A 24904-nucleotide genomic window follows, 5' to 3' on the forward strand; every position below is an offset into this window, starting at 1 on the left:
AAAGAAGAGAGAGAGAAAAGGAAGTGTTTGGAGAAAAAAGTGTGTCTATCACAAATGGGACTTTGGGGTGCCGAGAGCCACAGGTGGCCAGCTGTACCAATGCTATTTCATCCACTGTTTAAAAAAAACAAAAAAACAAGCACAGAGCAGATTATGCAGTAGCACAACCTTGCTGGAGCTCTGTGCAAACCTCAGAAAGCCCCACCTACTCCGTGCTGGGGAGACGAACGTGGGGTTCTCCAAACCAAACTGGCAACGCAGTGCAGACTATCCTTTTGGACTGTGTTTATGGGTAGAACAGGACTGCAATACGTCTTTGTCAGTACTCTTTTAGCAACAGGTCTTCTATAAGCCGCAAGCACCAAAACGGGAACAAAGGAAATATTGAATCTGAATTTAAATGTGCTTTTTTTTGCTCTGCAGCTTCAGTGGATTGGACCACATGAGTTCACTTTTGTATCATTACACGCGACTCTACTTTTTATGCGCCCTCTAGTGGCAAAAGAGGTATTTGAGCAGTTCAGTAAGGCAGAGGGTGAGTTTAGAGAAAGATGAATTATACAGTATATTTAGAATTACTCAATCGTTCAGTGTATTGAATGTGTCACTCCGGTATTTGTGTGTGTATGTGTTAACTGTACCATAATACACTATGTGTGTGTTGTGTGTGTGTGTGTGTGTGTGTGTGTGTGTGTGTGTGTGTGTGTGTGTGTGTGTGTGTGTGTGTGTGTGTGCGTACGCACTTGTACATGGCCGTGAGTGTGCATGCATGGATATACATGGTATGAGTATCCTGTGTGCAATGGTTTGCTTTTGCATGTGTACGTGTGTGTGTGTCATGGTGGAAATCACAGATGAATAACCACACAGACACAGATAACCAGAAGGGCTCCATGCTGTCTGCCCCACACTATAATCTGGCTGTTAGAAACCCATCACCAGCACATATAACTACACACTCACGCTCTCAGTCTGTCATAGCTGTCACATACATATACCCACAACACAGAGAGACCTAAGGCACCATAACTAGTCTCTGTAAACCACGCCTCATCCGAGTACTTTAGATTCAAGTTTGTCACATAATCTTCAAAGAAGTCTCATACAAGTTGTTTAAAAGGATCTGCTCCCCAAAAAGACAAGGCACACAGACCTTGTTCATAGGCCTGAGCTATCTCTATCTTTGTGTATGCAACTCTCAGTTGGGTGCACTCACTCTACTGGAAGTGCCCTTCGGGTGTAATACGGTTGAGTATGGGGATTCTGAGAAGAGCTCCCCCTGTAGGCTCCAGCTGGGACTGTCACAAGCCACATCTCGCACTAATGCATGTAACAGACACAGCAGGGGAGCACAAGCACCAATAGCAGCCAAATTAAACAGGCTCCAGAGTCACAAAGGCCCTCTCTGAATGGCCACACTGCCCGGACAATGTGTCTTATTCTTATATTTAACAGCTTATTAAAATATATGGCAGAGACCCATCTGTCTCTCCATCAGATAGAATAAACAGAAGCCAGACGGAGTGACTGACAGGGACGTCTGAGAAAAAGTAGCAGGGGGTTTCTGTTCACTGCACTGCTACAGTCCAGCACACCAGAGCTGCAGCTGCCATCTCGGAGTTGGACACGCGAGATTTTAGTGATTTGATTTGTGCTGTTCAGGGAATAGTATCCAACTCTGGAAGGCTCGAGTCCAGTACAGTTAGGTTAATTCCCTGCTCAGACACACCCACTAAAACTGGCAATCAACTGATGAGTTGGACTATTTGAGTGGAGAACTCCAAATCCCCAAAAATGTCTAGTTTGGCTGCTTGACTCCGTATAGTTGATTCGAGCAATGCAGCGCACGCGCCTTCACTGTGTTGCTGGAAACCAGTGAGCATCTTGGACCAGAATAATGATTGTTCATACTGGTCAGTAAATACCATACAAAAGAAGAGAACCTCACATTAAATCTAAGAGTTAGCACACAGCTTTCTTAAGCACAACCAAACCGTGCAGGTAGCAGGTACACGGATCAAGTTTCTGCACTGATGTGGAGGACGCAGTTGGGAAGCTGTAAGATTTAAACCACTTCTGATGTCTCCCAAATAAGCATTTGGAGGAAGACCATCAATGTCAATTTTTTTTATAGTTTACCTTCATAGTTTAATTGTTCCGTAGTTTTTAATAATCACTTCATAGTTTTGAAACATTTACCTGTTTCTTTGTATTTAAACGTCATTAAAGATGATCAGGTCAGTAATAATGATCAAAACCACCATAAAACCACAAAGCAATAAATAATCACAGTTTTGTGCTCCTCAAATACAGGCTTCCTGGAGGGCTTTTTTTTTCCTTCTGGATGCTGATTTGCTGCATGGTGGCGTTCGCCTCCCCGAGCCTGGTGGGTTAGGAATGCGCTCCTTCTCGGTTTCCAGGATTTGGGGAACCGCAAGTCGTGATCCTCCTGCATTTAGCTGTCCAGCTGTCACCAGGGACTTAGCTTTGGGGTGAAGGTGGCAGACGGGTCTCAGTGAGCGGCAGCTTTGGCGGACGAGGCCCGATCCGTTTACATCCGACCTGCTGCACCAAGCAGAGACGGCAGCTGCAGCGGCCCTGCTAGTCTGAGCCGGGCCAAGAAGAAAAAGGCCAAGTTTTATGTACTGTTCCCATAATGTGTAAAATACAGGACCCAAAGTCCATGAGATAAATTTGGAATACTATAAGGTTGTGTAGAGGGGAATTGCTCTGGAGTATGGGTGACCTATACATGACTTTAGCAAGAGTGTAAAACCGCCCTAAACCAGTAAAGTATTTCATGTCAAAATCACTTCTCCACAGAGTAGTGAAACAGTGGATTTAATGTGGTGCCTTATCCTATTATGTAAGGATATGTCAATAGAGACTCATTCACTGACACTATGGCATGCACATTACGTTTCGCTTCAAACTTTATGGAAATAAAGTCAGAGATGATGCTCTGGGGGGCAGTTGCAGGCAAGTTACTTTTACCATATCAGGATCCTCTGTGTGCTTTAGCAAAACATCTCCTTAATCAGGGTTGGACTGGAGCAGAGGCCCAGAGCGCCATGAGCTGCTACTGGCGCAGAGACCTGGGAGGTGTGCCAGCGTCACCGCTGGAGTCGGGCAGGACGGTTCGGCAGGAGGTGAGGAAAGCCTTTACACACACACACACACACACACACACACACTGCCACCGAAACAGCCTGTCAGGTGAACACGATGCAGTCCGGCTGGGACAGCGTGGTGTAGCACGTTTCCGGACAGTTCCGTTTACTAACACATGCGCACGAACACACAAACACCAGCCACTTGTTTGCTTTGTTTACAGCTTCTCGAAGAGGCTGCTTTAATGGGATATGAAGTCTCCTGAAAAAGCATTCTAACTGCAGGAACATGGAGAGGTAATCTCAGTAAAAAAACAGCATGAAATAAACTCTGGGGCTTCCAGTTCTCCCCCTTTCCCATAAGCACTGGAGGCAAGGCCAGAGAAAACAAACCCAAGGGTTACCGGGGGTGACCCCACACGTCCAGGCGATGTGTACTTCACACCAAGACATGCACTCGGACAGGCGGCCCACTCTGACCCTAAAGCCACACACTCTGTGATGTCACCGCGGGGGGTGGGGCTATACTTGCGTGTCACTAGTCATCCTATTCCTCCCCCCCTCTTTCAATTCACTAGCTCTAAGAAATATTTTTAGACTGCCAAATCTAATTTCCCCGCCTCTCTCAAAACGGTGGCTGGTTTTTTGGGTGTATTTTTCGAATCTCTAAATCCTCTCAGAACCTCACTGGAAAATGTTGACATCATTCCTTCTCCCATGAGAACAGTGAAGTGGCACCCGAGGGTGACTTGTAAAATTTTTGCAGTGCTGAACAGCCTCCAACAAATTTACCACATGACATTGATCATCTGCTGACACCCAATGGCCAGAACTGCTTTGTTTTACTCAAACATTTCAAAAATGTATCAAAAGAACTTGCCAGAGACAAAACACTGGGGTGAAAAGCCAAATCTGGTCACAAGGATCAAAAGAAGCTCTTTATTAAAAATCCAACCCCCTTTCCTGTCTCTTCACCGTGCCAGAGAAAAGCTATATTATTCTTCCACAAGTAAAACAAACACTGAATTGAACTGTTCACTTCTTTTCCGCTATGCGATTTGCCAGATTTCGAATCAGTAACACAAGGACACAGCAGATATTTGTCCTTGCTGGCGGAGGCGGGTGTATCACTGGGAGGGGTGGGGGGCACTCCAGGACCGGCGCAGAGAGGGTCTGACACAAATCCAAAACAACCTGCGGTTTCCCGTGTTGTGATCGGAGCCTGCAATGTGTGCGCTCTACAGGACTAAAACTAGACAGGAAAACAGAGACGGGGAAGGAGAGAGAGAGAGAGAGAGAGAGAGAGAGTGAGAGAGATGAATTATTAACATGCAAACGGCCAACTTGTTATTGGAGAAGACGAGATATTAAACACATCAGTGGCAACATATCAAGTTCTCTTGCCCCCTTTTTCTACTCCAACCATCGAGAGTCTGCAGTTAGATCTCGACCCTTCCAAGCTTCACTCTGGGATCAGAGGGCACTCTGATTAGGTCAAGTACTAGAGACGTGTGTGCTCACAGCATGGTAGTTTGTATTTACTCTAGCCATTCAGCGATCACGGCGTCACACTCTCTTGAGCCTTTCTCGCTCTTTTATTTCCATGCAATGATCACTGATGTGACGTCATCGGTAGCTGAGGCACTCGGCTTCTCTTTTAAGACATGCATGGGTCACATGGGTGGGTTAGATCGGTTGAACTTACTACCTTATAGGTTATTCAGTAAAACCCCTTGTCTATGAGAATGAATACAATATTCTATGAATTCTATGTGCAATTGAGCCCAAGTGAAGGGAATATACAGTACACTTCCATTATTTACACATGGACAAAATAAATCCAAATTTTACTAGCATATATGTGAGTGATGTATGGATGTTGAATTTAGTGAAATGTGAATAATAATGTGGTGGGTCTCATTAATGTCAGCCTAGACCAGGCTGTGGGGCTCAACGCCTGCTGCTCAGGCCAAGAACACCTAAGTGGCCAAAGCTTCACTTCTTCCAAAACTTTGTTCCATCACGGATGTTGGTAGAAGCTAGGTCCGTTATACTGATCTAAGACCAGTTTGTGAATCCTCTGTAATTGTTACTGTCAGGAAATAGCATGAAGTAGCAGGTCCAAGATCAGCAGTTCAACATAGTTAACAGGAATCATGCCTCAGCAGAGGTTTACATGGGCTGGAGCAGACTCCTGCCTTATCTCTAAGCATGGTGTTTCCAGCTCATTTGGCTCATGTCAGGCTTGAGTTCAGTGCCCATTACTGGCACAAAATGGAACACGAATGCCACCATTCTGTCAGCTCAGAGGAGCAGGAGTAAAATTTGCTCCATGACTTAAGAAAGCAGCGGGTCCGAGGCACTTATGAATTTTACCTGTTAATAAACAATGAATGTGTTTTAATGTCATTGTGTTTGGGCTAGTGTCCACTAGGCAAAAACTGATTAGAAACCAAGAAACAAAATCAATCAATCAATCAATCAATCAATCAATCAATCAATCTATCTATCTATCTATCTATCTATCTATCTATCTATCTATCTATCTATCTATCTATCTATCTATCTATCTCAGAGAGAGAGAGAGAGAGAGAGAGAGAGAGAGAGAGAGAGAGAGAGAGAGAGAGAGAGAGAGAGCTCCACCAGACTTCAGTATTTTAACCAAACTGGAAAGTGGAAAGCAGAGAAAATTTTCTTCTGGGGCAGGCAGCTCTGCCGCTGTATACACTCAGCTCTACAATGTGATTTAAACCCAGCAACCTTTCGATAGCCAAACACCATACATGCAATATGAACCCAGCAACCCTTCAATACCCAAACACCATACATGCAATATGAACCCAGCAACCCTTCAATACCCAAACACCATACATGGCATCCTTGCAGGATGTACAAGAACACATACTGCAGCAAAAACAGTACAAAAAGCATCTGAAAGAGTCCAACCAACCACTGAAAAATGTTGGGACGGCATTATGTGATCTCACTCAACAAAAACCACACCACTACATTATTATACTTCTAAAGAGGCTATTAATAATAACCACCTTCCATGGACAGAAAGGAGAGCCTGATTTCTAGAACAACATAATTCTGGAGCATTTAGCCATAAAAGTTTTTGCTTTAACAGTGCCAGCAAGCTGAGGGTACAGCCCAGCTACAGAGAGTGTTTTGCAAACTAATTAAAATTGAATGTTCTTTTTTCATTCGACTTCAGCATTGTTTTGGTAGATGTGGTAATAAGGCACTTATAATCATGAAGAGGAGAAGCAGAATGTCTCAGGGATGCCTTGAGCAAGTGGGAAAGGCTTGGAGTTCAATTCTTGTGTAAACATTTTCCCTCAGCTACTTAAGAAAGAGGATCAGATGTGCAATCTTATTTGTTTTCACTCCACTCTCCCTTCTGTCATCAATTACACATTCGAGAGAGAGCGCGCGCGCGCGTGCGTCTGTGCACGCGCGCGCGTGTTTTTTACGCATGCACACGTGCACGTGCTTGCAATTCATGACATGAGTACTTAACATTCAGATTTAATCTTATGAGACAAAATGGGTGGTTATTCAGAATACAGCTCATACCGCAAAGTAAAGTACGTGGAAGCACAGTCTCACAATAGCAAAAACAGAAAAAAGCCAAAGAAAAAACGTTTACGTTTTCTATCGTTTTAGGGCTGTTCATTAAACATTAACACTGATTCCTGGATCTTAGAAAATAAAACTAGAGCAAAAAAGAAAATAAAAGACAAAAAAAAGCATAAAAACTAGAGATGGCTATTTTCCCCCAAAATTTTCATTACAGTGATTGGAGAACACAGATTATTCTTGGTTTTACTATACAGCCATTTCAGCTAACAAAGGGTTACAAAAACAGACAAATTATTGTGTTCAGCATTTTGATGACTAAGAACCACTAAACTAGAATATAGCTCGTCATACCACAGTCCTCTTAAACAGTTTTTAGGAGCAGGCAATCGCAGGTCTGCATGAATCCCAGTAACACGAAAAAAAACCCTCCAACCCTCGGTAAAAGCAGCTCTGTGAACCTGGTCCAACTGCCGATGAGTAGTAGTATCGTCAGACTGCCCCTTGCTGGGCGCTGTTTTATTTTACGGTTCTGTGATCTGCGACGCACGCTGAGAATGTGCGCTGTGCATACCTCACGGACACACTACTAGAGCTGAGTCTTAGTAGATACTTATCTGATCTGGGACCAGTTTGATAGTCTGCCCAGTAATGACACGGGTTTAAAATATGAAGACGAAAAAAACTGGACAGAATAAGATAATTGCATGTCTTTTCAGGTTCAGTTTTTTTTCTACTGCTCATTAAACAAATACCGAGTCCATTTAGTAAGAGGTCTGACTTATGCATAATATAATAATTAAATTTACATCAATATATAAAATACGAAATAATCATAAAAGTCAGAAAATAACCTAGCTGTTATAAAATAACCTAGATCCATACATAACATGGAACAGCACGTGAACAAAAGATATATTCCGCACACCCGTGACTCCTACGGACCACCCGAACGTTTTTGAATCACAAAACTCTGTATTCGGTATACATTTGGGTTATCTTCGGTTGTTCTTACATCTTTGAAACATTTCGACCTACGTAAAGCTTATTGCACTAAAGTAACCCAAATACTAGTCATGTCCAGCGTACCGAGGTAAGCGTGACGGTAGGGTACGTATTATACCCGTACAGTAGCCACGTCCAGAGAAAAACGGTAATCCAGAAAAAAAAAAATCCAACATGTGTTTCTTGTTTTTAACAAAGAGAGAGAGTCATTTTTAGACGAATGCGTGCCTCGCCTGGTCCACTTAGGCTGAGTGGCCAAGTTTACGCGCGACGGATATGGTGACGACCTATGTGCCTCCCTTCCTGACATTGGGCTTTCGGTACATGTCCATAACCTGAAAGATTCGCTCGCATCAGAAGTGTCCATTTACTTTCATTTGCCTGTAATTCACAGACATTTTTGACACCTGCAAGCAGACACTTAAAAGTAACCTTATTTAATTTCAATTATGCTGATGTCATTTTGTAATATTCATATCGCTCTATAAAACTCATAACTGTATTAATCTATCATACAATTATTTGGATTAATAGTCACTTGACCATTTTAAAATTGAGGCTCAGGCTATACACTCTATTTAAAATGCAATGTGTAAAGACTAGGCGATGTCACAAAATACACATCACAGGCTCTTTTCCTCTGGACGTGACGGGGTATTCCGTGACGAGTTAGCGGTTCGACACATGACGCTGTTCCCCGACGGCTGATATTAAATAGGCTACGTGGACATGCCACACTTGATCTCTTTATCTCCACTGGCACGGCGGGTCTCCAAGATTCTGGTCTGAATGAATTGGCCACTACAAGTCAAACGGGCAAAAGGGTCTTGCTTTTTTATTGCATGAAAATGCATGAATGAGAATGAGATTATCGATAACACACTGCTGGTTTAAATCATGTGTGATGAATGTATGATGGATGTGGCATGTATGATGAATGCATCATGTAGGACGACCTCACATTATTTCAGGGACATTGCTACGCCTTCTAGCATCCCCTTCGTAACCGTGAGCATACCAAAAGACCCTCGAGAGCGGCGTTTGCCTTCACTTACATTCATCTGACTGAGGTCGGCCGTTCTCTCTGTGCGGTCCGTTGTGCCCCCAAATCCTATTTGTGTGCAGATGTATTTGCAGATCGTTCTGACGAGAGATCCAGTAGCAGTTGGCGAGTCTGTGCAAAACGAATGTTTTACCAAGACATCGTAAAATCCATACCAGATTAAAACCTGATTTCTCTTCCTTTCCAGGGGTTTCACTAACGGACTGCTTTCACCGGCAAATAACACACTGCTGCTTGCCGGCTGCCCGTCAGGTGTAAGCAAGCAGACTGCGCAGTTCAGAGATTTCTCCCTGCAATCTCAAACGAAAGGCCACTTTGTCCTGTGTATCACTTCCCCAATGATCAAACACAAAAGCAACGCGCACCTCCGCATAACGGTCCCTCAAGCATCTAATTCAGCGTGAGCTGTGCGCCGTGTGGACACGCCGCACCTCGCCGACTGAAATCCGACACCGCGGTAAAGACCAGCCTCCCTCTAATTTGGGTTGCTAATATATTCGACACGTGGGGAACGACACAAAAAGGGGGAGCGAAGGGGAAAAAAAGGCTGGAGAAAGAACTGGTGTGGTAGGCTTTGGTGCCACCGTGCTCTGCCTCTAAGAACTGGTTTTCAGACAAAGACCAAGATGAAAGCGCGCTTGTCTGGTGATTCATGTCTTCAGTCATTACAAAATTATGTCTTAATTATTATAGCAATGTAATAATAATGAAATACATTTTGAACATTTTATTGAATTAATAAATTAATATAGTGGTTGTGCTTTGTGTGTACATGTAGTGTTTACTTTTTTACGCTGCTATGTGTTATATCTAAGGCATTGTAAAATGCTGGCTAATTAATACAGAAGATTAAAAAAAAAAAAAAAGAAAGAAAGAACAACAGCAAACCTTACCGTATCAGTTGAAGCTGGAAGCACCAACGGATCGTACTAAAATCACGGCTGGCCTGGGTGACCATTAAAGGGCTGAGAGGTCGGATGCGCGTGGATGAGCGCATGGCCGCAACGGAGCATCAGCTGGACAGCAAGGCCATCAATCACCCTGAGTTTGGGGTCACATTTCACTGGGGCGTGACGTGGGATGACAATGACCCGTAAGGCTGTGAAATACTCTGAAGGAGGTGAAGAATGGCATAATTCCTCTTCATATTCAGACAGACAGCAGGGGTTTCAGAAAGATGTGACAAAAATACTGAAAAATGTGTGCGATCCTTGAACAATCTTGCGATGAATGGGTTCTTGTACATCTTTTCTTTTTGCACATCTCTTATATTGTATGCATCGTGTTGGAGTGAGGGGAAAGCACCATGGAGAGTTTGGAACACCCTCTTAAACGATAGCAGATGGAGGAATTGTGTCACTCGTGTGTGAGCACCCAGGGAGTCTTTCTCCACACAGCTCCAGATTTATTCCCATTGTGGATCTGTAAATGGAAGTCTGGGACCCATTTGGCTCCTTTACGTGTCCTTTACGTTTCAGGCTTGGACACTCTGCATCTCTCCCATTGTGATGGAACAGACTGGAGCAAGTCTTTCTAAAGGTTAAGGCTATTGGCTCAGGTTATTGATCATCATAAAGGGGCTCGGTCCAGTTATTTGTCATTCCAATCCAAATGTATTAGCAGTTATATATTAGTAGTAAATTCGTTTTCAGTCAATGTGAGTTATTTTAGTTCTGCCTCAATTGTTGTTAAAAGGGAATCTTTTCTGTGGTACCAGAATCCTTTGCATAGGGTGTTCAACATTTTAATGGATGTTTCTTAAGATAGGAGGAAACTAAATCACACATGATGTTTGGGAAAGTAGTGAACAGCATTGAGACCATTGAAAAAAAGAATACATTTCAAAATCACAGGTAATAATAAAACCACAATTTCTTTGGCAATGAAAATAACCATAAAAGGGTTAGAGTGATTTTGCTGGAAATAGAGTGAATGTAAAAAGAGGAACATCTGTGGAAGATATTCCACGTGGCCTGCCCACTCTTCACAAACTACCACTGTCTCTTTCACTTTTAATCTTAATTTATTGTTGCATCAGCTAGCTACGTTCTATTATCTGGTTCACACTTCCTGTCACCCAAAGGCAGGGATGATCACTCTTCGTACAGCCAAAAGAGAAATGGGCGCGTGCTTCCAGCCCAGTGCCACGACACCTTTGGCGTTCCAAGTCTCAGTTAGCCCTGTGCAAGTGACAGAGGCACTGGTGACGAAGACTCCCACCACCGTTACGAGTGTGGCCTGCCAGTCAGTGAGCACATCAGCCTCTGGCAAAGGGACTTGGCTCATCAGAGCACCGTGTTTGGAGCACGCCACATTGTGATGTTCACCCACATTTGGTGAGGAGAGATGTCAGTCACGTTTGTGGCTGAAACTAAAGCTGCTGTGTTCCTGCAGGCCTAACAGCTGCACACACACACACACACACACATACACACACACACACACACACACACACACACACACACACACACACACACACACACACACACCCATGCTACAAAGGCTGTGGTGAGACTCACTATGCCTGAAACACAGCCATATCACTCACTTGCAAACATATTGTGTGCAGTTACGACAAAATCAGTTGCTACTATGACTTTGGAGAAATCGTCAGTGACTGAGCTGTGGAATTTGAAATCTATTAGATCTCATGTCACTCTCAATGGATGGGATGACATTTAGACACTCTGTTGCTCAGAAGACCCTACTGAACAAACAATAATTCAGTCCCAAGGTTCAAATGATGGCTTCAGAGGTTGAAACAACTGCTGGTCAAGTGTTGTGTCAAATGCTGTTGGGGTCTGGATAAGAGCTGGCTGCGAACCACTTCAGAAGACACAGCTGTGAAGCAGGAAAGGCCCTCTCTGATGATACTGTACTTCCTGCATGCCCCATCCCCCCCCCCCCCCCATCCCCATTGCTTTGACTCATGGGATGTCGGTACATAGACACTGTGGCCCTATTCTTAGGACACAAGGTAGGGATGTGAATGGTTGTGGGAACAGAAGGAGAATCAGGAAAGCTCAGAGGCACAGCTACACAGCCCACTGTTGGCACTGACGTCAGCTCTACTGCGCAAGATAAACTGGGAAGTGTTGACTGAAGGTTTTAAAACCAAAGCTTATGTGGACATTCAAGCATATTTTGAGGATAGCTTGGTTGAAGTCTCCTTGAGGCTATAAAGGTTAGAGGTTTGCTGTGCCTTGGTCTTAGTTAATGTCCGAAATCCATGACTAAATCTACCCTTTGAATAACTTTTATAGAAGTGTGAGTCAGGATCTTACACTGAGGAAGCAATAATCCTTTTAAATCTTAAAGTTCCAGAAGAATAATCTTATTTCCATGATATACCAGCAGATTACTTTAATACACTGTAACTGGTAGGATTACTGATATACCGGCAGATTAGTGTAAAATATGCATGTTCCAATAGTTTATGACAAGTTTTTGACAAGCTTGCATATTAAAATAACAGCGAAAGTTTTTTGTTTTGTTTTGTTTTGGGGTTTTTTATCAAGTCATGTAACATGTTATGCAAATGATTCTGTCACGGTATCATGTGCTTTTTATTCTTCTATAATTATTTGCTATTCCTCTGCCATGTATGCCAATTCCTCTATGATTTGTCTCTGACATGTTTTCCTCTTAATGTTTGCTATAAAAAGACATGGGTGTGAAAACTGGCTTAGTTCCAGTGACAGAGTTCCTGGCATTCTGTGGGAAAGAGTGGTATATATGTAATTCAAGAGCATGCGTGCACACACATACAGAACACACATGAGCTCTTTTGGGATGTTTTCTTTCATCCCTTTAACATCTCTGGAGAGGTGTTGTGATGAGAGCTAGGTTACAGCTAGGTTACAGCTAGGTTACAGCTAGGTTAGAGATAGGTTACAGCTAGGTTACAGCTAGGTTAGAGCTAGGTTAGAGCTAGGTTACAGCTAGGTTACAGCTAGGTTACAGCTAGGTTAGAGATAGGTTACAGCTAGGTTACAGCTAGGTTACAGCTAGGTTAGAGCTAGGTTAGAGCTAGGTTACAGCTAGGTTACAGCTAGGTTACAGCTAGGTTAGAGATAGGTTACAGCTAGGTTACAGCTAGGTTACAGCTAAGGTTACAGCTAGGTTACAGCTAGGTTAGAGATAGGTTACAGCTAGGTTACAGCTAGGTTAGAGATAGGTTACAGCTAGGTTACAGCTAGGTTACAGCTAAGGTTACAGCTATGTTACAGCTAGGTTAGAGATAGGTTACAGCTAGGTTAGAGATAGGTTACAGCTAGGTTACAGCTAGGTTACAGCTAGGTTACAGCTAGGTTAGAGATAGGTTACAGCTAGGTTACAGCTAAGGTTACAGCTAGGTTACAGCTAGGTTAGAGATAGGTTACAGCTAGGTTACAGCTAGGTTAGAGATAGGTTACAGCTAGGTTACAGCTAGGTTAGAGATAGGTTAGAGCTAGGTTACAGCTAAGGTTACAGCTAGGTTAGAGATAGGTTACAGCTAGGTTACAGCTAGGTTAGAGATAGGTTACAGCTAGGTTACAGCTAGGTTAGAGCTAGGTTACAGCTAAGGTTACAGCTAGGTTAGAGCTAGGTTACAGCTAGGTTAGAGATAGGTTACAGCTGGGTTACAGCTAGGTTATACCTAGGTTAGAGTTAGGTTACAGCTAGGTTACACCTAGGTTAGAGTTAGGTTAGAGCTAGGTTAGAGCTAGGTTACAGCTGGGTTACAGCTAGGTTAGAGTTAGGTTACAGCTAGGTTACAGCTAGGTTAGAGTGAGGTTACAGCTAGGTTACAGCTAGGTTACAGCTGGGTTACAGCTGGGTTACAGCTAGGTTAGAGTTAGGTTTCAGCTAGGTTACAGCTAGGTTACAGCTAGGTTAGGTCAAAGTCAAATTTACTGTCAGTCCTACATTTGCCCTGAATCAGCAGCAAACAACCATACAAAGAGGGCAATTGTGCAAATACAATAAATACACACAACAGTGAAAACAGTGCAATGGGGCAAATAGAGTAAATACAGACAAAAGTGTAACTAGAGAGTAAATACAAGAAATACACACTACAAACTCTACAAAACACTATTAATAAACTATATCACCTCTAAACAGTAGATTAAAGAATCCCTTTGCAGGTAGAGTCGGCAGTGAGTAACAGGACAGGAGGGGGTACTTTTTTTTTGCGTGTACTAAATAGTGCATTTAGTGTAAACAGCAAGACTGTCAGAGAAGCAGACAACGTGTACTAGAGATGAAAGTGAGTGAGGTCTTCACTCCAGTAGGGGAGGAACTGGAGGCAGCATCTAGTGTAAATGTATGCAACAGAAGAACTGAAGCAGCAGCTCAGCTTGAATGTGTAAGTGTTTTTGTGGCAGATCTGTTCAGGAGTCTGACTGCTGATGGTCTGGAGAGTCAGTGGGATGTGTCTGGGTGGGGTCACGGAGAGTCATTGCCATTGCCAGTCCTTTGAACCTCTTTTTAAAACCCTACAACACCAGGATAATGTTATATACATATGTCTTCAATTGGGTATGACACTAAAATATTCTTTCATAATGTTGAAGCTACTGCAGTGGGACTGGGGTAAAAATCCTCTGCTGTATCCAGTCAGTGCTTAGAGGGTTTGTATGGTGCACCATGTGAAAGTGCATTGATATCCATTCTTTACTGCTCTGCTGAAGAATAGATAAGTCATTAACTATGCACTACTTGTAAATACCTGCTTTCCTTTTATGGAGACTTTGGGTCTGGAAGTTTGAGACTCAGCTTCTTGGACTGGGATTGTACACATAAGGAAAATAGAGGAGCTGGCTTCCATATAATTTTGCACAGCTTTACTGCTGTTGTAGCAACTAGTGCTTTTAGCATACTTTCTGGAGCCTCTCTTCTCCTCATAAAAGACAGGACACCTAGCACATCCGTTGCCTCCAACCCCACTCGATGGAGGTGTTTCCATATCTAGGGAAAAAAACAGGAACCTGATGGACAGATTGTGCAAAGACAATCAGAAGAGATGCTCTGTCAAAGAAATATACGGTTATGTATTCTCTGTTTTTATTCTCCACTTTGAGAATTACATTGATTTGTAGTCTCTCACTGTAACTTTCATGTTGAAATATTAGTGTAACAATACAAATGTAAAATTTAGTCTTTTAGAAAAAAAAACAAAACCCAGTTTCAATGGCTGGCAAAAAGACCCAGTATTGTCCATCAAAGCGGTCATCTACAAAACAGGAAGTCTAAAATCCTGAGAACTTCCTGTGGTTCATTTTGCGTTTGCAGTGCTGTGTTTTGAGAGAGCAACATGGCCGACCCTGCCTAGCCAACATAACTCTCCTCCTGCTTCCTTCCCTACACTGATCTGGCTGTGAACAGCATCGTGGGAAAGAGAGAAGGGTATTACGTTGGGCCTTTCCTTTCTATTGTACTCAGTCACTCCTCACCAGCATTCCACCAAGGCCCTGCAAACATGACATGACAGTTTTAGAGAGTGACATATTTAGCAGTTCGTGCGTGGCAGCTTTTAGGGAGACAAGGCTGAAAGTTGCTGTTTGGGGCATGTGTGTCTGAAGGAGTGGCAAGTATGTGAATGTGTGTCCAGAAAGCAACAGAATGCACTCATTTGGCATCCTTTTCTCCGTTGGTGTATTATGGAAATGTTGCCCCCTGCCTGCACAGGGTAGGTTTCCTCCTGCTTTTGTGAATATCGGCTTAGGCAGTGAGAGCCACAGAGCTCAGTCCGAACCAGAACGGACTCCGAGGGGTCAGCAGCAAGAAGCATTATTTTCGTCATTTCATGGAACACTTTGTGTTGTTTTGACATTTTAAAAAGAGTCTCTGGAATTATGTGACAGCGGTTAAAGTTTATGTCAGAGACGTTATCCTCTGCTCTGGGCTCTTTTGTTAGCATGGCAAGTACTATACGTCACAGATGCTAAAAAAAGAGGAAGATGTGAAGGTGAAGTACGCAAGGTCATTTAAGGATTCCCCTGCTCCCCCTCTCTCTTCTCTGAATGCACACAGACAAGCCCCCTCAGCTGCTTCCTGTTTACTGTTGCGGAGAGGTGTTCACTTCTGTAGATAGCCTGCTTGACCATCGCCCTCTAGGATGGAAGCTACACTTTCCAAAGGAGCTTCCGTGCAACATGGTGGCTGGAATCGTTTTTCCTGTTCGTATCCAATAGGGTTCAACCTCTGAACCCAAGGAAGGATGTGTCATGCTGAGAAGCTCTGACAGAGGGTCACTTACTGCCAGAATCCATCTAAGAACAATGTCTGAGAATGAGAGCATTCTGGGGAAAAGTGTATTCTCTCATTTTTCCTCTTTTCCTCAGATTTAAAGTAAAACTTTGTTTTCGAGCCAGATGCATTTATGTAGGTATGCATGTATTTCATATAAAGACATTGTTTGGTAAGTGAGTGACCATACTTTACTGGGAACTTTAAGTGACCATACTGATGTTAGTCGGAATTATACATAGGCCAACAAGACTTAATAAAAAAGGTGTTTTACAAACAAACATGCATAATAACTTTAGTACCTTACTGAAAAAGTGATGTAATCAAATCCCCCTTTTTTTTCTCAAATGTTAGTTTAAAATATTGTGGGAACAATCAACAGCATTGTTAGTTCTGTCCAAAGAATAACATGTCTTTAAAAACTGTACTATCTTGGAATCAAAAAGCAAGACCTCGTGGACTATTTGAGCCTGGACTCGGGTCAAGAGCAACTCCAGAAGAGCAATAATTCTCCCAGCTGTCGGATCACAGCTCTATCATGTGGTGGCTGGGATCTCCATTTAGGCCGAAACCGAGGATATGTGCAAATTTAGTTATGCCTTTAAGACCCTTCATGCACCTGTGATGGGAATTCAAATGGCATTTCCAGGGTGATTAGGATTGTGGTTATTTTTGCACAAGAGGGAGTTTTGGAATGTGAGAAACCGTCAAGCCAGTAGAAAGCTTTCAAATGGGTAGGCACATGCTGCCTGTTCGGCATGTTGCATGAAACACTTCTGAAACTTATTCACCAGAAAGTCCGTCATCTTGTTTTATGTTCCACTCCTCTGACACGATCGATGTGATGGCCATAACCCAGGTTGTTTGGTGCAGCCTTAGCCCAGCTGTGGTGTGCGAGACAAAGGATCTTAGAATGGTTTACAGGAATTTCTTCCTTTTGAGTCAGGGCAGTCTACACCCTGGCCGGAGCAGGCCACAGCCTAACGAGGCCCTGGTGCCGTCGGTCTCTGCTCCCTCATACTCAAACTGCGAGTTTAACCCCCAGCTCACAAGCTCAGAGCAGAACACACACTTCCTCATTATTATCAGCCAGGTATAGGATAAAGCACTCCCAACACAATGAACCTTATCTGCTGTAGGGAATGGAAATAGGCCATGTATTAGGGTAAGTGAGCTCAGTACAGCTAATCACTGGTTGAGCCGGTGGGTTTATGTCTCTCCCAGCTTCCAGCACAATCAGACCAAATATTTAGAGACATGCGTTTGCCTTATAAACACATGTGCGTAGAGACATATTTGTCAAATCAGATTACATTTGGCAAAAGATGTGAACTTGGGCCAAAAATCTCTTATTGCACTGGCCAAAAGCTTTTTACTCAAAGCAAAGTTTAGAATTTTGGAACAGTGCTCATGGTGTGCCAAGTAGCACGCTGGAGGGGAAGTGACGACATGGTTCAACAGACGGGCCGGAGTCTCAGGTAAACTGGTGAAACCTCCATATCTGAAACATTGCAAATCTTAAAGAAGAAAGTACTGCTATTCTGTAGAGGTCTTTTTTTCTTTGTCTGATAATTGGCTTTGTCTGATAATTGGCTAACTCATTATGATGTCTGATAGGACATGTATTACTGATGACCTGAAACCCCTACCACCATTTCTGAGCAGAAACTGGAAAAATGGGTTTCCAGGTATGTTAAAGGGGGAAATATTTCATGATAAAAAGAGGCAAGTCTTCCAGGTGACATTAGAAATAGTTATTGTAGTAGAATAAAATAGAGGACAAGCACACAGTAGTCTTAGAGGCAAAACAGCAACAAATCCTTTCAAAGGCATGTCTGGAAACTGTCACTAGATATTTCTCCTACAAAAACTGAATCTAAGCTAAGGCTTATGTAGCGATTAACTCCATTCCAAAATCATCTCTTCAAAGCATTCATTATATTTTTGTATAGTTAAAAAAAAAGCTTCTACACTCACCAAAAAGGGGGGTGTTTGGAGGAGGTATATGTGGAGAATGTGCGTCTGTGTGTCCCACTTCCCAAGAACCTCTGCTCCCACTTTTCCACAGCTGAGACACAGCAGCCATTAGTCACTCTCCACCAATGGAAAAAAAAAATACCATGACGATTGCCTCCACTCCCCGTAGTCGGCACACTCTCGGAGATCAGCCTGTGCATTTCCCATCACTCCGCGCAGATAGCCGCTGGATGGAAACGCAAGGTGGCGTAATATTGGGAAAAGCTGCTGGAGCACTTAGAGGTCAGCCAGCCATCCACATCACAGGGGCTACTGATTTTGCGGGCTCTGTAATTATCATGCAGTGGGCTATTTCAGTGATATTCGGCTATGGATTACTCTAGAAGCCGCCTGGGACTGGGTTTCCATGGCGAGGCTGGAAGTCCATGCTAAAAAATAACAAACAGAAGGAACTCAATCAAGATTGAACGTGACTGTTTGGCGGCACTGAGACTCCAAATAATAGTCGGGCAGCTGGAACAGAGCAGTCTGGGACCGATTATGGTATAGATATGGACAGCATGTGTCCTGTGGCAGAAGCAAAACCTAGAGCTAAATATAAAATATTATATAAAGTATAATAATAAAGATGAACTAAAAATATTTCAACTCCAGTTATCTAAATATTTTTATGAAAGCTGTTGCATGAGCATCAAAGAATCACATGAAAATGAATTTAGCCCATTTTTAATTAAAAATATATTATAATAACTTCATAGGATTTATTTCTATATCACAGGAATTTCAAATCTATAATTAAGACACAAATCACTGTTTAATACTTCAATGCTTCAGAAACCTAAACCAAATCTTAAAACCCAGCATCAATTAATTTTTTCCCATCCAGCCATACATGCCATTAGCCGAACAGTGTCTGTATTTAATTTAACATCTGACATCAGAGTGCCTCAGCTGTTTTCCAGTCCGCAAATATATCACAAAAAGTCAAAAGTCATTTATTTCCATAATAATAATAATAATAATAATAATAATAATAATAATAATAAATCAAACCCATACTTAACTGGTGTCACATAACTAGCTTCCATCTGAGTGGAAGAGACAAGATTGCAGAACCGTGGTGTGTTTAATATCATGCCTTTCTAACTCTAACAAGTATTACCCCTTAAGGTAGTGCTTATGAGCTAATAGTACCAGTCAGATTTCTACTCATTATTTGTCAAACCCAGCACAAGCCAAATCTGGACAAGTCAGAGACCATGTTTTTAAATGTGCGACAGCCACACTTGTTTATTTCTTAGAGGCACTGTGCAAGCTTATTGCAGTTGGTGTTTGGCGGCCAGTAGTCGTTCAGCGCGTTACTGTTTGCTAATAACTTTTCTTGCCAAGAGATGCATTTGTTTGTCTTGGGCCATCTGTGATGTGTTTTAGTCACTTCGGGTGAAACAGATGATCGGCAAACCATTTGACTGGGGGACCACAGCCCTGCTGTGATGCCCTGCATGGTTTTACGGTGTTAAGCTGTGATTGGCTGCCTGGGAAAGTCATAGACTTCACAGAGGAGGTTGGGGGGGGGGGCAATAGGGGTCAATAGGACACGCAAAGGGCACTGCCCATTAAAAAGGTCCCTTGTCCGAGATCAACAGCTGTAACTACATATGTAATTCAAACCATGCTGCCTTCTTTTTTCCTGCACCATAAGATCGATTCATTAAAGCAAGGTGTAGGGGACTGTGTCCAAATGCTAGCCTTGGGCTGTCATAGCCCGCTGCAATTATTTTCACACGGCATGGCATTCCTGGGGTCTGATCAGAGAGCGTGTGGGGGGGGGCAGTCACCTGCATGCTGATAGGGCTTCGCTTCTTTATGTGAAAAGGGGGGGGAGCCGGAGTGGAGAACAAAAGGCAGGAAACTGTTTGAAAAATGGCAGCTCTCATTAACAATGAAATTATTTGGTCATATACTCTCACCAGCTTTGTAATTAAATATGGGCAGCATGTCGACGGATGGTGGAGCAGTAAAGTGTGTGGAGGGCTGTTCAAAGCCAGAGGGAATACCGCTGCCGCGTCGAGGAGGAAGGAGTATTATCTAAGATACTGAAAAATGAAAGTACGGTACAGCACATTTAACCAGATCTATTTCTAAAGATTTGCTATTTTACTTTAGCAGCCAATGATCACTTCCTGGATCAGCTTCTTTGTTTGTTCCATACTGTATGATAAACAAAATTTATAAACAATAAAGCCAAAATAATTCTAAAATGCCTGACATTCTTCCATGGATTCTGCATAAAAATTGCTATTGCGCGAGCTTTGCATGAAAACGTTGTCATCTATATCCAGCCCCCATCAGGCTGCAGGTGTAGGGTGTTGATTACCACCTTCCTAGTATCAGTAAGGAGGGCTGGCCTTTTATGGGCTGCACAAACCTCTCTCGCTTTCTCTCCAGCCAAGGTACCTCTAAATCACGGAGAATTGCTCCCAGCACGGGCCCTACACGTCGGGCTGTGTGGCCTCTGATGTGGGGTACCCTGTGCATTTCAAGGGTAATTAAGCCTGGTGGGTTTAGACTGGAGCTAGGATGGAGGTGGGGTGGCTGTTGGGGTGGCATTTGAACGGAGAAATAGTCTGGCCCCAGGTTTTTATTGAGAACAATAGAACATTAAGCAGAGGGGAAGGTGGTTGTCACGCTTTGCGTTCCATTAGTTAAGCTGATTGCTGAGTTGTTTCAAATGAATAGAAATAGCCGTTACTTTCATACAGGGTGCTTTGGTGTGGAAAGAACTCCAATGCAAAGAATTCAGACCCACCTGATTACTGAGGTTCACTGATTTAACGCCAGTTTCTGGCACTTTCAGACAGAATACTTCCCCTAAGCACTTAAACTACAATGAGGTCACATAGTTCAAATAAATGTATTTGTTTTTAGTTCTTGGCTCCACTTTTAATGGTTAAAACTGAAGGTTAAATCACACTTGCCTTTGTATTTGGTAAGCGGAATGAAGTCACAATGTTAGCCTAATGGTTTTATAAAGCTGTTTCAATTGTACATGTGGGTGAAAGGGTGTGAAATGGAAAACCCCTACACTGTGATGTGTCAGTGTGGGTGTGTGGCTTCGTGTGTAAGGTTGGGGGAGGTCGTCTGGCCACAGCAATAGCAAGAAAGCTGAGCTGAGCCCAGAAGTTTTCGGGTAATCTCCTTGGCGCTGCTAAAAAGTGTCTGCGGTTGAAAGCCTTAATTTTCAGATCATTTGGAGTATACAAATAATATCAGGCCAGAAGCCTGGGTGTGGATAAGGGGAGTGTGGGTAATCAATCCCAGGTTGCATCTGCAAGCACAGCGAGCTGTGCCGCCATGGCAACCCACAGGTGGTTCTCATTTTAGTGGCCGTATCATCTTCTGGTTTGCCTCCTTGTGGTTCTCATTCATCTTTTCATCCACTCCTCCCTGCTCTGCCTCTCTTTCTGTCTCTCTCTCTCTCTCTCTCTCTCTCTCTCTCTCTATCTCTCTCACACACACACACTCTCTCTCTCTCTCTCTCTCTCTCTCTCTCTCTCTCTCTCATTTATATCACAATACACATAGTGAAAGAAAGAATGGGAGCCCAGAGCAGTTTTGTTTGTGTCTAAATATTCATTCAAGTCTGTATAAACAATAAATATATAATATCTATATAATCTGTAATAAATGCATGAAATGGACATATATGGTCATATATAAGATGCTAAGATGATGTGGAAGTCATATATATTGACTAGTTCCATAACCCAGATGGTGAATTTCGACGGCAGCCATTGCTACAAAATCATTTGTATCACCAGAGATTTATTGCAGGAGCAAATGACTAAACGGATTTAAAGTGACATCACAGCATGCACTGAACTGCGATTCCCAAAGTGAAACCCAGAAGAAAGACCTGGAAAGGCCTTGCACTGTTGTGGGATGCGTTTGGGAGCTGGCCTCCACTTGAGAGTGCTGCAATATGTTGTGTGAATGGATTGAACAGTCAGGAGACTGCTGGTTATTACCACCCAGAAAAAGAGTGAACTGGCTCAGCTTGGAATATTTTTCCTGTTCTATGTCATGATTGCTGAAAAAAGACCCCCCCATTTCATTTCATTTTAGCCCTTTGTTTCTGTCTCTCTTTCTCTCTTCCTTTCCCTACAGGAGATATAGGCCGGAGTGGGACCGTTGTCCGTCTATCCTCAGCTTGAGGGACTTAGTGAACCAGTGCACAGCAAGAAATGGGACTTCGGTGTCGAGCTTTTGTTGTTCTTGTAGCACACCGAGTGCTCTAGTTTCTGGCCGTGTACAAGGTCTTTCTAGAACCTTCTAGCAAATTAGATATCATGCATGCAAGCCGGTTTTCTTAGGCTTTCCTCCCTCAGAAGCATATACTCACTGGACCTGGAATGTAACTGCACGGTTACATTAGCGGTCACAGCGTAACGGTGCAGCCGTCAAAGCGATCATCATGTGAAGAATGTTACGCGTCGGCTGCCGTCATTAACCGGTTTGTATCCGGAAAGCGTTACGCTGGAAGTGAGTCTCATTCTGTTTTTGTTTCGGTTTTTTTTTTTTTGTGTGTGTGCCTTTATCATTGTTTACTTCCTGTTCTGTTTAAATGGTCAGGTGCATGGTCCTTCATCCACCCCAATAATCTTCCATCTGATTTTTATCGCAGCGGTTTTGCCCACGTTTCAGCATCTTGTCTTTATCGTGCTCACACTCATTCGCTCGGGGTTTTGAGAAACGGTCTCAAACTGCATGAAGAGATGAAAGCACCGAGGCAGAGTCATGGTTTTCCTTCTGCTGCATCCAACATGAGAGATTTCACAAGGAAGTTATCCAGCAGGGAAGTCCAGCCCCTGGAACCATCAGGCCTTGGGTCTTGTCTTTCTTTATGTCAAAGTCATGTCTGCCTTTGCCGTTTTTATATTTCCAGTTTACGTGAGGTTTGCGTGAGAAGGCAGTGTTGCTCTTTTGAGCTTGAAGACATCTTGCACAGCAAGGCTACAGTTCAGAACAGACAGGTTTGTCAAAAGATGGTTATTATTACTGAAGAAAATGCCAGAGTTCTTCTCACCTTTATGTTTGTTTTTTAAACAAAACTTTTTATAGTCTAGAATGCTTCTTCTAAGAAAATGTGTAATGAAAACTATTACTGATGAAGAAGTCTTTTTGTGTGATTGTGTGTTATGTATTATGTGCACTGAATAAAAATGTGTTCGGAAGAAAAGAAACTAAAAAGGAAAATATCTTTTAGTTTATGTATTTGCTTCCGTGAACATTGGACTAGAAAAGTGTTCATCAGCAGAGTGTTCTGTATCATGTCAAAAGGAAGAGAATATTTGGAAACTGAGGAAGGCAGCCAATCATACTGCACTAAAAGACTTCATTCTGAATAAGTCATCTAATTTTAATCAGATTTACTGTGAAGACAGATTGGTGGAATTTAGCCAACAAACCCCAGGCCATCACACAAAATGGCTTAGCTGCAGCTTGGCAGGGAGTTTGGGTAAGGAAGGAACCTATTTAACTTTTATTAAAACTATAAAAATAAGTATCCCCTTAATGGAAAGCTGCATGACACGCCCTTTGCTGGACTAAGAACGTTCATTCATGGTTATCATCATTGCTCCGTTTTTCTATTTATATCTTTTTATTACACAAGTAACAAGGTATATGAAGTCCACAGTGCCAGCTGTCATTTTAATGAGTTTTGCCCTAATTGTGGCTTGAAATGTTTCAGTATGCAGAGTGAAAGAACAGCATGTGTAGGTAAGCATCAGTTCAGCTGCTGGGTGACTGGGTAACGGGGATCTCTGGGTGTGCGTGTGTGCACTTTTACGTCCTCACACTCCCCTGTGTCTGCCTGCAGACTGACTGCAGCGGAGATGGAGACAAGTTGAAAATGAAAAATGTAAAACGATGGGCCAAGTGCAGGTTGTAATTCACCAGTGTGGTGGCGCGTGGAGCCCTCCACTGTGTTTTCACTCTAAAAACATAAGCAGACCACACCCTCGTCAAAATCCATCCCTGGTTTATATGCACCAAAATAAATAAATAAATAAATAAGTCAAGAAATGAAATTATATATACAGTATATTTGAGGGAAGATATTTCTGGAGCTGGCCCAGTCTCAGTAAGTACAAGTACAGTAAACCATGGCGTCTAGGGGACTAGATCCTACATCTGTAAGAAGGTGTGGAATGGTGAAATGAACCTGAAAAAGGAATTTCTATTGAAATAAAAATGCATTGCTGTGCAAGATAGGTTTTCAGAAGACATTTAGCAAAGTACATGTAAGAATATACACAAAGCACCTTCTCTGCTGAATGGAATGGCAGAAAAGACGAGTAATGCAGAGGTTAGCCAAGCTTTGTAGCATTTTGCTTTGTTTTCCTCAGCTGCTTGGGAAACTCAAACCATTTCCTCCTTGTTACGGTTTCTGGCACGACCCTTCTCGGCTGCTGGCTGATTGGTGCCACCACTCAACTTTTTGCTGTGTGCCTTGTTAAAAGGTTCTACTGGGGCTCTCTGAGGCCAGGTGTCCAGGTTCCCGGCACCTTTGCTGTTAGGAGAGCACGCCACGCTCCCTTGTTGCCTGGAAGGGTATCAGCCAGGACCCCATGGGGGAAATCTCTGTCTAAGCATTCCAGCATCGCACCTATGTCCTGAATAAAGGCTGGGTGTGCTGCCGGTCAAGACAGTTGGAGTTGGAATTGATTGACTGGAGGGTGTCTGATTGACACTGCAGTTCTCATGCGTTTCGCTGTCAGAAGCAGAAAGACAGAAAAACAGGGTGTTGAATGACACTGCCAAGATTCAAAGGTCATAGCGCATGAATCATATAAGAAATACTTTCAGGCTGGGTTCTTTTGTTCCACAAAAAGGAAAACAAGAAGCTCTTTGGAGATGAATCCTATGTTAT

At 43.0% G+C, this 24904-nt stretch overlaps 1 protein-coding gene across 1 annotated transcript in view; it reads right to left on the minus strand.

Moving 5' to 3' along the window:
- Nucleotides 1-9233, minus strand: part of dchs1b (dachsous cadherin-related 1b) — an 84801-nt gene extending 75568 nt beyond the window's left edge. The window contains exon 1 of the mRNA XM_027000893.3: nucleotides 8753-9233. The gene's annotated coding sequence lies outside the window, so the exon portion shown is untranslated. The remainder of the gene's footprint in view (nucleotides 1-8752) is intronic.
- Nucleotides 9234-24904: the final 15671 nt, after the last annotated feature.

The sequence above is a fragment of the Electrophorus electricus genome, chromosome 19 (genome assembly GCF_041902795.1).
Source record: "Electrophorus electricus isolate QZ-2024a chromosome 19, ASM4190279v1, whole genome shotgun sequence".
Lineage (NCBI taxonomy): Eukaryota > Metazoa > Chordata > Actinopteri > Gymnotiformes > Gymnotidae > Electrophorus > Electrophorus electricus.